The 13,435-nt window shown below is 46.6% G+C and overlaps 2 long non-coding RNA genes across 2 annotated transcripts; both read right to left on the reverse strand.

Annotated features, from left to right (window-relative positions):
* Positions 1-1,134: 1,134 nt before the first annotated feature.
* Positions 1,135-7,235, reverse strand: LOC119816037. The gene is made up of 2 exons (XR_005285677.2): positions 6,873-7,235; positions 1,135-2,465 (listed from the first exon to the last, which is right to left on the reverse strand). It is a non-coding gene; the product is annotated as an uncharacterized LOC119816037 (long non-coding RNA).
* Positions 7,236-7,792: 557 nt separating this feature from the next.
* On the reverse strand, positions 7,793-11,748 carry LOC119817390. The gene is made up of 2 exons (XR_005285894.1): positions 11,546-11,748; positions 7,793-9,186 (listed from the first exon to the last, which is right to left on the reverse strand). It is a non-coding gene; the product is annotated as an uncharacterized LOC119817390 (long non-coding RNA).
* Between the last annotated feature and the right edge of the window lie 1,687 nt (positions 11,749-13,435).

Raw genomic sequence — 13,435 nt, forward strand, 5'->3', positions numbered from 1 at the left:
GGCATCTCTAGCAATGGGTACAAAGCACGGGAATGTGCCAGGCATTGAACTTGGAATGCTTTCAACAAGAGATAGTGTTGGGTTGGTTTGTTTTCTCTCTAAGATTTATTTATGTGTATTTGCGTGTGCCTAAATGAGATTATGTGCACCATGTGCTTGCAGATGCCCTGAGAGGTCAAAGAGCTTCGGCAGCCCTGGAACTGAAGTTACAGGCAGTTGTGAGTTGTGGATGCTGGGAATTGTACAATGATCTCCTGGGAGAGCAGTAAGTGTTCGTGACCACTAGACCATCGCTATGGCCCCAAAGACAGCTTTTTAATTGTATCTTCCATTTGTTCCTCTCTGGAGTTTGTTTCTCTCTCCATGTGCATGCTTCTGAGCCTCCCTTCCTGTTCATTGCAGGTAATATGACTAGAAGCATTCAATAACATTATATTATTTTAAGTCAATGGCCCAAAGGAGGACCAGTCCCTCCTCCCACTGATTCCAAACTCCCAGAGGCTGAATGGCATGGGATGTAGGTTCCTATTCCTGGTCCTATCAGCTGTGATCAACATACAGATGCCAGAGTGGAGGCCAGGACCACATCACTGTTACCACAGAGGCTGACATAGAAGGGAAAGAAAAAAGTTGAAAAGAGAAAGAATTGAAAAGTCAAGCCAACCACTGAGCCCTCACTATGGCTGGTATGCATAAAATGTGCATACAGATAGGTAAGAAATGAGAACGCTCTATTGAGCCAGCACACAAACCAGAATTCAAGTGGACATCGGCTGGGGAAGCGTGCCCATCTTGGTGCTAATGGCTGGCAGAAATAATCTTACCCTCCTTGAACTAGAGGAGACACAGTAAACAGTCAATCCATCTGGTTTGCAAATTCTCTCCTAAACAAGCCTACGCAGAAGATTCCTGGGGCTAAATAGAGCCAGCTCTGTTTTCTTAGAAGGAGAACAATGGAATGTGGGATGTTGGCCCGACGCTGCTGGCCAAGCTGGGTCAGAGGAAAGGCATAGATACATTCATTAATGTTTTGCAAACCCACCCGGTCCACCCACCTCCTTGCCAATCTCCACTCCACCATGCAAGAAAAAAAAGTGCAAAGTTGCTGAAGAATGATTCAGGCTGAAGTCAATGTTGACCTGGTCAGGTATTTAGAGAGACTTCCCGGTACATTCCAGAACACCCTTGATGCCTTTCTGAGGAGGAAGCTTCTCCAGTAGGTGCTGCTCCAACTACTTCTGAGTTTGCTGTCTTCCTTCTTGGAGCTACCCTGGAATAAGAGCTGGGTTGTCACTCTGAGCCATGGGTTTGCTTACAAGAATTCTTGTCCTTGGAGTCATGGGAGTAAGAAGTGCTGTTAGGTATGGAACTGGACCGTGATCAAGCCTTGGGGGACCCAGCTGGACCTGGCAAACTGAGTCACCTAAAACTCCACGGTTTTCCATCTCCTCCACTAAAATGGGCATGGGGGGAGGTTTGCCTGTTTGGTTACACATGCCTCTCCAAGGTTCACAAAAGTGAGGCACCTGGGATTGCTGCCTGCTCACCAGACGCTTCCTTACTTGACCAGGGCTCAAAACAAGCCAAAAAAGGACCCAGGAAGCCAAAGTCAAAGCCATCCTGAGGACAAACAGGTACCTGCCTTGTTTGTTGGATGACACCTCCGCTCCCTTGACACTTTCTGAAAGCAAATTTCTACAGTAGCAGCTTGAGTGGTGTGTGGAGTCCAAGATACAAACCTACAAGAGCAGAGGACATCAGATCTTTGCCACAGGCTGTGGCTACTTGGCAAGTCATTAAACCTCCTTAGCCTTCTTTGCCAAGAGTCCATATAGCTGAGCAGATGATAGATCTGTATCTGTCAGATGTCCACAAGTAAAGGACGAGATAGTTTAGACCCCCTCCCCCACCCCCAGTAGCCAGATCCTCTGCCATAAGAGCGGCAATTCCCTCCTGAATCTTGTCAGCAACATTCTGAGGTCTGGAGAAGATTGACAACATCCCGAGATCATACACCTACTGCACAGTCCCAGGGGAAAGCCAGCTCTCTCTGATGCCCACGTAGCTCCTAAGCTTCATTCTTCCAGCATAAACAATCACATACTCCAGTCTCTGCCTTGGAGGATGGTGTTTTGTGTCTATCCGGAATGAGGAAGGTCAGTTCAGGGAAGAAGAGGCAGGGTTACTGAGGTCTGAACATGGTTCTTACACAGCCCACCTGTTCTTGACTCCTAGAAAAATCAGACTCAGATTTGTGGCTCCTTGGAAGCAAATGTGAAGACCGATAAGATCGTTGAGACATGCTGTCCCTGCATGCCCATGACTGTTCTTCTTTCCTACTTTCTCTTTTACCACGTGGTTTCCTGGAAAAGCACTTCATTGTGTTCTTTTGAAAGTGAGCTGCCTGCAGGTATTTTATAAAACAGGTAGATGCTCTATTGGGAACTCGCAGACAAGAGGCCATCCTGCGGACAGGAAAGCACAGACACTGTTCAGATTCACCCCTCGGGGGCCCACTTCCCTTTAAGAGGCTTCTCGTTTTGCAAGGGGACCCTCTCCCACTTTACCTACATCTGGGTATAGGTTATAGAGGAGGCCTGATGTAAGCAACTGGAATGTGGGAAAAAGAATCAGTCAAGCTGCTGGGCCACCCAGGGGTGTTCCCAGCTTCCACAAATGTGGGCATGGTGCTCTACCAGACGTTCTGAGACATCCTGCCCTGTTCCCAGTTCTTGTTGGATGAGAGTTTCAGTCTTATTAAACCCGGGACCGTAGCCTAGGCTCTGGGTGCCACCCCAGAAGCCCTTAGTTGGCTGATGGTAAATGCTAAGGGGTAAGAAGGAGAAGCCAGGAGTACCTGGGAAGGGCAGGTACTAAGGATGCTTGCAACACTGCCCTTTCAGGTCGGTGGATTAGAACAAAGGTAACCACGTCCCTTAGGGGAGGGACAGAGAGGGACTTCCAGGCAGAAAAACCTGTATTTTCCCACATGACCATTAGCATTTCTAGAGAAAGATGATGCTCCCTACCCAGGAATTGGCTAACCACTGTCTTTTGAAGAGCAGGTCACAAATCCAAACCCAGTGGCACTGGCCACATAGAATAGTCACCCAATAGCTTGTAGCAGGCCCGCTGTCTGGTAGACCTGTCCCCATCATGTAGTAATTGAGGTGCTTATGCTAGTGTTATTAATTGAATTAATAACTCATTAAATACTTTCTCTCTCCACTTCTCTCTGTTCTCACTATTCCCTGCTTACCACACTGTCTAGCCGTGGGCTTCAGAGGGCCCAGCTGCTTTCAGGGAAAGAGTAAGCTTGTGTTTGTGAAAGAGTCCCTGCAAACTTGGTTGACAGGCTAATAAACTGGTTCTGAGACCCCTTCAGTCTCACGTGCATAGTCTACCCCTGCGGCACGGGCACTCCGGGCAGTACATCTTCCCACAAAGCCACATGCAAGTCCAAAAGCCCGCAGGACTCTGGAGAATCCAGCAAGGGGAGACCCCGGCAGCTGAGCTGTTTAGAATCTTCGGATAGAAAACGAGTTATCAAGAAGAGAACTTGCTCTTTGTCTCCCTGGTTCCTCCTAAAGCTGCTACCCACAGAAGACAGCACAAGTGCAGGTGGCATTCTTGGCAGCAGCTCCTCAACCAGCCCACTCGGCACAATTCCTGGAAGACACTTTGTCAGGCACAGCTTATGCAGGTGGGCCACTCCAAGCAGTATCTGTGGGTACTGTGCACACACTGCTTAGTCAAATCCATCCCAGCAAGACCCATGCATGGCTAGGCTCCTCACCCACCTCAGACCTGAAATGTACGGTCACCTTGGAGGACTAACAGGTCATGAGTTCTCATATTTTAGCACAGCGTATTATTTGAACTGGGTCAAGAAATCAGAAGGTAAAATATAAAGGGCATGGATTTAATAACAATAAACAGGCTGGCAGGGATACAAAGCAGGATTGTTTACACTGCGGGTAAGAATTTAAAATGCTATAACTTGGCTTGGGGATGTAGCTCAGTGCTAAGCCACTGGCCTGCTATGTGCTTGGATTCAGCTCTGGCATTTAAAGAGTAACTTACAGTGTCTCAAAGGAAGAACGACAGTTTGGCAATACATTATTTTGAAATGTCTTTAAAGTCAAACCGGACCTTAAATCATCTCTCTTACTTCTAGGAATCTCTTCGAAGGAAGGAAGACATACTCAAAGACCAAACTTGTTTATTTGTAATATTTCATATTAGTGAAAAGCTGCATGTGAGCTAAATATTTGAAACAGAAGGAAGGTTGATCAAATAAATAGTATGGTTTATATAATGAAATACTATGCCATCTTTGTAAATTATATGAAAATATATTTATAGGTTTAAAATGTTTCCCAATGCTTAGTTCAACAGGAATGCTGGTTGTGAAAACATACCTTGAAAACCCTGAGACACTGCAAAAGACATACAGTGCAAACACAGCCTTGGATTGATTGATTGATTTTGGTTTGTTGAGACAGGGTTTCTCTGTAGTTTTGGAACCTGTCCTGGAACTAGCTCTTGTAGACCAGGCTGGCCTCGAACTCATGGAGATCCGCCTGCCTCTGTCTCCCGAGTGCTAGGATTAAAGGCATGCGCCACCACCGCCCAGCCAGCCTTGGATTTAAATCGTTGGATTTATGATCACTTTTCATCTTTTTTACTTGTTCCTCAGTATTTTCTCACTTGTATGCAATAAACATACATTATGTATATAATAACAAATAAAATACATTTTGCTTTTCCAAAGGTTGCCTGTGTGCCCAGAACTGAGTTCAAATCCCAAACAGGCCACTGATGCACAGAGGGGCCCTTCAGGCTCCACTTCTTTCAAACTTCAGCTTCCCCATGTCCTGGATGGGGCTAGTACGTTCCTCTCAGGGCAGCTGTGAGGTTTAAGAGGGAGGGCATAACCAAAATGTGGCCCAAGACACACACTAAATAACGGTTTTTCCTTTCCTTCCTACGAGTATAAAATAACTTGGACATAAGAGTTCACAAGTACGGTGGTGAAAGACAACCCTAATCAGGTAAAATATCTGAACTGTCTGGAAAGGCCCTGAGGATGCAGCTCAGGAGTAGAGCATTTCCTAGCATGCCCAAGGCCCTAGTTTCAATACCCAACAGTAAGATCAATGAACAGAGGCTTGTGTTAAATACCCCTGTCTTAATAACTTAGATCAGGTCTTAATCTTACCCAGCAGGAGGCCGACACCCCTATCATTAGTCAACTTGAAAAGGCCGGTTGTGTTACCCAACCCCACCAGTAGGTGGGGCCGATCTCTACCCCGTGCCCACACAGCCAGTCACACAACTCATTAAATACTGGCCACTGGGCATCCCTGTCTGGAACACAACCCCATCAGAACTGACTGTAAACGTCCAGGGCTTCCCTCCCCACATACTCCTACTTCACACCACTTCCTGTTGGCAGCTCCCCCCCCACCTTTATGACCACCCCACCCTGCCTTCGAGACTCACTCTTCGGAATGAGACCTCCTCATCCATAAATCGGATTCTCTATCAGAAACCCAGCTGGAATTTGCCGTGCTTTTCCCCGGCTTCTCTTTCACTCCTCCAACTTTACGACTGCCTGGTAAATGCTAAGCACTGTGCTAGGAACCAGTGAGGAATCATACACAGGCCCGGCCGGCTCTGGCAGCCTCCCAGCCTGGAGGAAACAGGCCATCACGTGACACCACTGTGTTGTAATAACTATTATACTGAAACGCCAAGGAACGCTAACAAGGCCAGCAGCTGTCCTCAGCCGTTCATAAAGGTGAATCTCTATACGGTCCTCACAACCTAGCTCATGAGCCAGAGTAAAATCACTCTTGTTTAACAAGAGGATGAAGCACGGGAAAGGTAAGGAACTTGTCTAAGCACAGGCTTAAAATAACCAAAACTGTATTTGGAGTGAAATTTTACACTCGTAAATAACCAAGAAGCCCAGGGTGGCGGTGCACACCTGCAATCCCAGCACTTAGGAGGGAGAGACAAGACTGGAAGTTCAAGGCGAGTCTTAGATACATGGTGAGCTCAAAACCAGCCCAGGCTACATGAGACCGTGACTTGAAAGCATGGGGCTGGAGAGATGGCTTAGTGGCCAAGAGACCTGCTACACTTCCTGAGGACCAGAGTTCGGTTCCCAGCACCTACCATCCCTCATACCAGCTCCAGAGGACCTGGTGCCACTTTTGGCCTTCATGGGTGCCAGGAACACACAAAGTACACTTACATGTACGCAAGCAAAACAGTCATACACATAAAATAAGTATTCTTTAGGTATGGCTTCAAGATACTCAGGGAGAAAAGGCACTTGTCACCCAGTCTCATTAGTTGAGTTTGTTGCCAGGACCCACATAGTAGGAGAGAACCAAGTCTTGTAAGTTGTTTTCTGACCACTACACATGCTTTGTGGCATGTACGTACATGCATGCATACATACGTGTAATGAAAATTAAGAATGAAATTAACTACGAAACAAAGCATGACTCCAAAGAACTATATGGGTTATGTCTAGTAATGTCTGCTATGTTATAGATTCAATTTAGAAACATTATATGTATTTATTAAATTTTACATAACTAATTGATCCATTACATGTCAGTCTAAATGATATTTATAAATTTAAAAGCTACATTAAAATTCTTGAAAAAAAACTATCTTGTCTCAAGTGTTTACAGGTATCTTCAATGTCTGGTTTTTTTTTCTTTTTCTTGTTTGTGCTACTACAGATTGAACTTGAGGCCTTGCACAAACTAGGCCGGTGTTCTACCAACGAACTACATATATCCCCAGCCCTGATTCTGACCAATTAGCAAGTAAAATAGACTCCTCTGTCTTACCTTCACTCTCTCTTTTGGGGTTCGCTATTCTGTTGCAGTGTGAGAAAAGGTTCGGCCTCACGCAGAACTGTTGGAAAGGGAAGGGTGTCTGGCCAGACTACTCATAACTGCAGATACTCCGCTTGGATAGCCCGCCAAAAGGTGACCGGTGCTGCTTTCTGAAAGGCTTGCTGCACAGTGGAATCTGGAACCGATGGATGTGGTCTGCATGTTTGCGTCCCTTCCAAACTTCATGTTGAAACGGAGCCTTCAATGCCTTAGTATTAAGCAGTGAGACCTTTAGAGGGGATTCATGATCTTGGAAAGGGGCTGGAGGAAATCATCGGGGCCTGTTTCGGTCTTTTATAGTAACTCCCCATCACTATGGTGAAAAATCTGCTATGAATAAACATTGTGCAATAGGAAAAGGATTGTTTGGGCACAATGTTTTGGAAGTTTTAGCTTATCATCTAGAATCTCGCTGCCTTTAGAGCTGTGTTGGGGCAGCATTATCATGGTGGGGAGTGTGTAGCAAAGCAGAGGAATCACCTCGGTCAGGAAAAGAGGGAGAGAGGAGGGTTGTGATCCTCCATCCTCTTCAAGGGCCTCCAGTGACTCTATGAACCCCTGCTAAGTCACACTTCATGAAGGTACCAGGCTGGGGAATCAAACCTCTAACACATGGACCTTCAAAAGACTCTTAAGATCGAATTATGCCACCCTCCTTCCTTCATAGTCTCTCTCTCTCTCTCTCTCTCTCCTCTCTCTCCTCTCTCTCTCTCTCTCTCTCTCCCTCTCTCTCTCTCTCTCTCTCTCATGATCTGCCAACTACCCAAGGACAGATAAACACAGTGTGACTCTAGACCAGTTATTCTGTCAAGGGAAAATGACACTTAGTTAAAAATAAAAAGATCAACTTCCACTCAAGCAATGTCCCCAGCTTTTGTCTTTTGTAGTCAATACTTTATTATAAATATATATTTGCCATTTTGTCACAGAAATCAGTGTGGCAGTTCAGCGATTGTGGTGACCTGGTAACTATCCCTGCAGGCAACACCTTTCTCCCAGTACATTTTTTAAAAGATCTATTTTAAATTATACATGAAATGTGTCTCTGCATGTAGGTTTGTGCATAAAGGAGTGCAGGTGCCCACAGAGTCCAGCAGAGGGCATCAGATCCCCTGGAACTGCAGTTACAGATGGTTGTGAGTAACCCAACATAGGTGCTAGGATCCAAACTCGAACTCTCTGGTAAAGCAAGAACACACCCTTAACCAACTCTCCAGGATAATACCATTACTTTGATTCAAACTAAACGTAATGGTTTTACCTTTGGTTGTTTTTACAATATCACTTCAAACATCACCTTCCTCCCTCCCCCAAAAAAAGTGCAAATAGGAGTTGTATGAGTTGCTGATCAGTGATGGACTCATAGAAGTTTTCTGGGTCCCTCCATGGACCACAGGCCATACTGTGAGAACAGCAGCTCCATGTTATAATATGACCCAGCCTGAATCCAAAACATTTTGTACAGTTGCTGACTTTGAAGAGTCCTTTACCACACCCCTCAGAGTCCTCGAACTCCAAGTCCTAGCTTTGACGATTCAGTAACAATCTCAGGTCCACCAAACCAGACCCAGCCTGGACTAGTTAAGTCTCAGTTTGCCTCCCCGAGACACGGGTTGAGAAGGGGATGAGACCTGGTATTCAGAGCCCATGGCTTGTACCAGGCACGGCAGACTGTCCAGCGACAGTTCTTACCGTCTCTACTTGTCAGCAAGGAAACTGTTGCTGGAGAGGAAGAACTCCACATAGAGCTGTCCAGCGTGAAAGCTCACACGGCACGTCATGTTTCTGTCTGTTCCCACACTCACTTCCTGCCTGTCTGATTTTCTGCCTCCCAGCACTCCAGTTGCTGAGGTTCTAGCACGCCTGCCTCACTGCCAAGATTTCCTGAAATGAGAAAATTCCCAGCACTGGCTGACCGCTTGAATCTCCCAGTGTCTGAGTTACTAATGGTCACAAATCACTCAGACTTTGGAAACTCTGAGCCACGTCAGTCCTTGGCACACATAATTGATGAAATTGACAAGCTTTACTTCGGCTGTTGTTCATAGTTTTGACGACTAGGCCACGCAGGCTTTCCTCTGGGGCACATTTCCATCTGAGCTGTAAGCTGGTCATCCCTGTCTGCGCCATACAGAGAGGTCGACATCCTCTGGGCCCTGTGGCGTCCCTGGAAGAGCAGCAGTCACACAGCCGTGTGGCAGGATACCAGCAGGATGAGACTCACATCCTAAGACTCAGCTTCAGGAAAGTTCAGCCCAAAATAAATCTGAAGTCAAAGTAAATAAAGCATTAGGAATATTTTGGGAGAGTAATTCCACAAAGCCACGGTGGGGGTGGGGAGGGGCAAATAGGATTGTCCACAGTCCTTGCTGTAGGTTCTGTCCTCTGATACATCTTGTTAAATGCTGGTTCCGTATCTGACATTTGTAAGGGCAGGAATGAGCCATGTTTAGGAAAATTACATTGTATCTTCTGAGGGAAGCGAGTCCCTTAAGCACTGGTTTGAGATAGGGCCGGGAGTTTGATGAGATCTCAAGGCTATGATGATAAAAGCAGGCTGGAAGGAGCGGGTAATTTGTGCCAAGAGGCCTGGAGAGGAGCAGCTACGGAGAAGGCTACTGAGTCACACAGGGCATGCTGGGTAGCCTTGCCTCCGCAGCGCTAGAAGGCAGATGCCTGGGATCTTTATGGTTCCTCGGGAAGGAAGGAGAAAGCTCTGCTGCAAAAGCGGCACGGAGAAAGACTGTAGAGGTGGCTGAGGGGCAGGGTGTGTGCTCGGTGTGCAGGACTCTGGGTTCAATTGCCAGAATAAACAAAAACAATGCTGGAATGAGATAACTCTCGAACATTAAGTGTTATCTCCACGTGCACTTGTTAGCAAATCAAACAGACCTATCCTTGTGACTAAGGCAATCCTGCCTCCTTCATTCATCCAACCAAAATTTAATTAATGTCTATTACCCACCCCACCCCCCAGCTAAGTACTGAGACAATTAGAATGATAAGAAACTGGCTTCTCCCTTAGGGTGTTTTCAAGGTAGTGGAAGACTTAAGGATAAAATAAAGCGATCAAACAGTCTGTTGGGGAAGGAGGTGCTGAGAAAGGCTTCCTCCTAACAGTGAAAATGACCTTAGCAGGACCAGGGAGATGGTTCAGTGTGTAAAGGCACTTGCGGCCTAGATTAACAACCTAGCGTGATTTCTGGAACAGACATGATGGAAGGAGAGAACAGACTCCTGGAAACGCCCTCTAACCTCCACACGAGTGCCAAGCTCACTGCACCTAGGCCTCAACCCTAAACCAATAAATAAACACATGAGTTAAGATGCTAAAAGAAAAAAAGTAAATTGACCTTATTAAAATCCCAGAGAGACAAGAGCTGGAATTTTGACAGGTGAAGAGAGATGTCAACTATAACCCCAACAACTTATTTCAGTCTGCATTTATCGCTTCACCTAAATTCTTTAGAATTTCTGGACGTGGTGGTGCACACTTTTACTCCCAGCACTTACAGGAACTCTGTGAGTTCGATGCCAGCCTGGTCTACAGAGTGAGTGCTAGGCTACCCAGGGCTACAGAGTGAGACTGTGTCTCAAAACAAATCAAGACAAAAAATAAACAAACACCTCAGGGTAGATAGAACTCCAATGGTCTTGATTTAAAGGTGAGAAGCAACAGCTTGCTGGAGTTGACTGAGACAAGCAGTCTGAAGCAAAGGTGATGGAAATCTGGACAGCACAATTTTTAGGTTTGGAGACAGACCTGGGCTTGAATTCTGCTGTGGTGACTTGGACAAGTTCCTTAACATCTTAAGATCAGACGTATGCATGAAAACTCAACCGTATGGCTACCCAAATAATTCCTGACTATTGATAATACCAGTTGACATGTCAGCTGTGGTAGGGGAAGCTTCACAAGGCCTCAACCCTAGATGAGGCACTACAGGCAATCAATGGCTGCTGAAAGAATCCGCCATCTCCAGGGACAAGTGCACTGACAGGGTATATAGGCCCCAGTGGTCTGTCTGCCTGTGCACATTTCCCTACCAGCAACACTAAACTGACTCAGTAGGTTGCATATTGTATGCAGATGTATGTGTGTCTATGCAACAATGACCAGAGAAGATGTTAGGAGCTTGAGATACCTCTATCTATCCATCACAAAATAGAGACCTTTAGAAGTCCATACTATAATTTGTATCCATTGTCTGCTCTATTTGAATGAATGCACAGCTGGGCCCGGTGGCACTTGCTGTAACCCCAGCTACAGGGTGAGGCTGAGGCCAGGAGAGCTTAATGAAACTTTGTCTCAAAATAAAAAGTGAGAAGGGAATAAGGGTGTTACTCAGTAACAAAGTGACTGCCTATCATGGAAGGTCCATATCTAGGGAGAATGGGAGGGGGGAAAGATGGACAGATGGATTAATGAATGACTTTCCCCCCCCAATTTTCCAATTGGTGAATGGAGAGATGAGATTCAAACTGAAGTCAAAGCAATGATCAAACTCATATACTCCCATCATCCTGGTTGAAACCTAATTAAAACCTGAAGTAGACCCCAAGCTCCAGAACAACTTCTCTCTCCCAGGTCCTCCACACACGTCCTCTATGACATCTCTGCTTACCATGGACTCCCCTGGGGTCAGGAAATTATATTTCCCTTGAGGACCGAAGGACTTCGTCTGTTGTACAAAATCATTATTGTGTGGGCAAACATCGGCCCCTCTGACTCAATTGACATCGTTTTGTCATGACGTTGTAATAAGCAGGGGGTTTTCCTGGGTCCAGAACTCTGGCAAGAGGGGTTGAAGAGTGGGAAACACCTCAGTTCAACAGAAAGTTCCTGGACTTTGGAGCAAATGTGTGTGTTTTTCTTTCTTTTTAGTCACTCAGATTCACTGAGCTAAGCTTCATTCTTTTGTCAATATTTGTGAACTGAAAATACGGCAAACTGTCCCCTGTACGGTTCAAAGTCTAGACATTGACTGATGGGACCAGGAACAAAATTCCCTGGGAACAAAAACCACAGATTTCAAAACTGGCTATAGAGGAATGGGTTTCTGGCTTTGGAGAGCTCTGCCTATGACGGGAAGAGCACTCTGTCAGCTGAGGAGAGATCTGGCGCTTAGCGCCATGTGGTCCCAACTGATGGAGGAGCTTGAATGCTACAGTGAGCAGTAATAATGCCTTGTGTTGAGGGCACAGCTAACGGGTCCTGTCTAATCCAGAGGACTAAGAATCCTACAGCCAGTTACCAATGTTTTAAAACAATCAATAGAGAAGTTGAAGGGCTGCCACTACTGACAAGGGACATCAGAGAGGTGTTCACACCCATGCCTCTTTGTTTTGTAGTCCGGGACCCTTAACCCCACCCCAGGGTCCAGCCGCTACTTCCTTTCCCTGGGTAATGAAAAACCACTTGTCCCCTACACCTCTGATCTTTTCTCTAGGGCAACCGTCTTGGAATAAGCAACTCCAATCACATCCATTTTGTACTTGCAGCTGGCATTATTCCTGCTTCCTCTGGCTGATATTCAGATCTCTCTCAACCCTTGCTCTGGAGGTAAGCCAAGTTCACCGAGTCCACTGGTGTCCTTGGCTCTGCTACAGGGATTGGAATTCAGCTTTTGCATGCTGTTGGTCACTGGGATGAGGTGGGTGTGAGGAGAGGCCATCAGATGAGCCCCAGCCTGACTCTTCAGGCTGCCAGTGGTGATGCCCTTGGTCTTATTCACCCAGCCGTGTGAGTGAGACACCGTGGCTTGCCTGCTGGCATCTGTGTCGTGACCTGGAGGGACACTGTGGTGAGAATGGAACATGTCTGCCTTCGGGAGGAGGACAGAGCAAGAGGATCCGAGACTCGTGGCAGGAGCCTCAAGGGCTCGACATCTGAAGCCCGCCCACCTTCCAAGCTCATAGCTATAGGGAGCCAATAAACTCTCTTTACTGCACAAGCCGGCGTGGGTTAGTTTGCTGTAACTCATCACAGAAGGCCTCCTGGGTGACTCAAATGCCTCCCGGAGCTCTGGGAATGGCATCCAGACGCCTACCTTGCTATTAAATGCCCACTAAACTCTAAGATCAGTGAGCGCTTCGGGGCCAAGGCTGGGTTTTCATTGGCCCTGGGAGTAGCGCTAGCCCCTGCTAGCCCTCACTCTAGCACACAGCAGGCACTCCGAATTTTTGTTTCGAACAAGTAATCCAGTTCTCCTTCTAGCACGTTTTTTTTTGTTTTTTTTGTCTCCCCAAGGCAGGGGAATGAGGGGCTGAGGTCCCCTGCAGCTTCTGCCAGTGCCGCTTCTGCGCATGAGCTGTATTTTGCTAGACACCAACCTTCTTCTACAAACAACTTCCCATCCTCATAGACGCCATCATCAGGGAAAGACCAGCAGGTCTAAAAATGAGGCTCTCTGTATCCAACAGAGTGCCTGACACCCAGGCTCCCAAGAAGGACAACCGCCAGAAAGACCCAAGGTGCAGAACATTATGGGCCCTCCCAGTAAAAAGCCTGAAGA

Source organism: Arvicola amphibius, chromosome 6, assembly GCF_903992535.2.
Source record: "Arvicola amphibius chromosome 6, mArvAmp1.2, whole genome shotgun sequence".
In the NCBI taxonomy this organism is placed as follows: Eukaryota; Metazoa; Chordata; class Mammalia; order Rodentia; family Cricetidae; genus Arvicola; species Arvicola amphibius.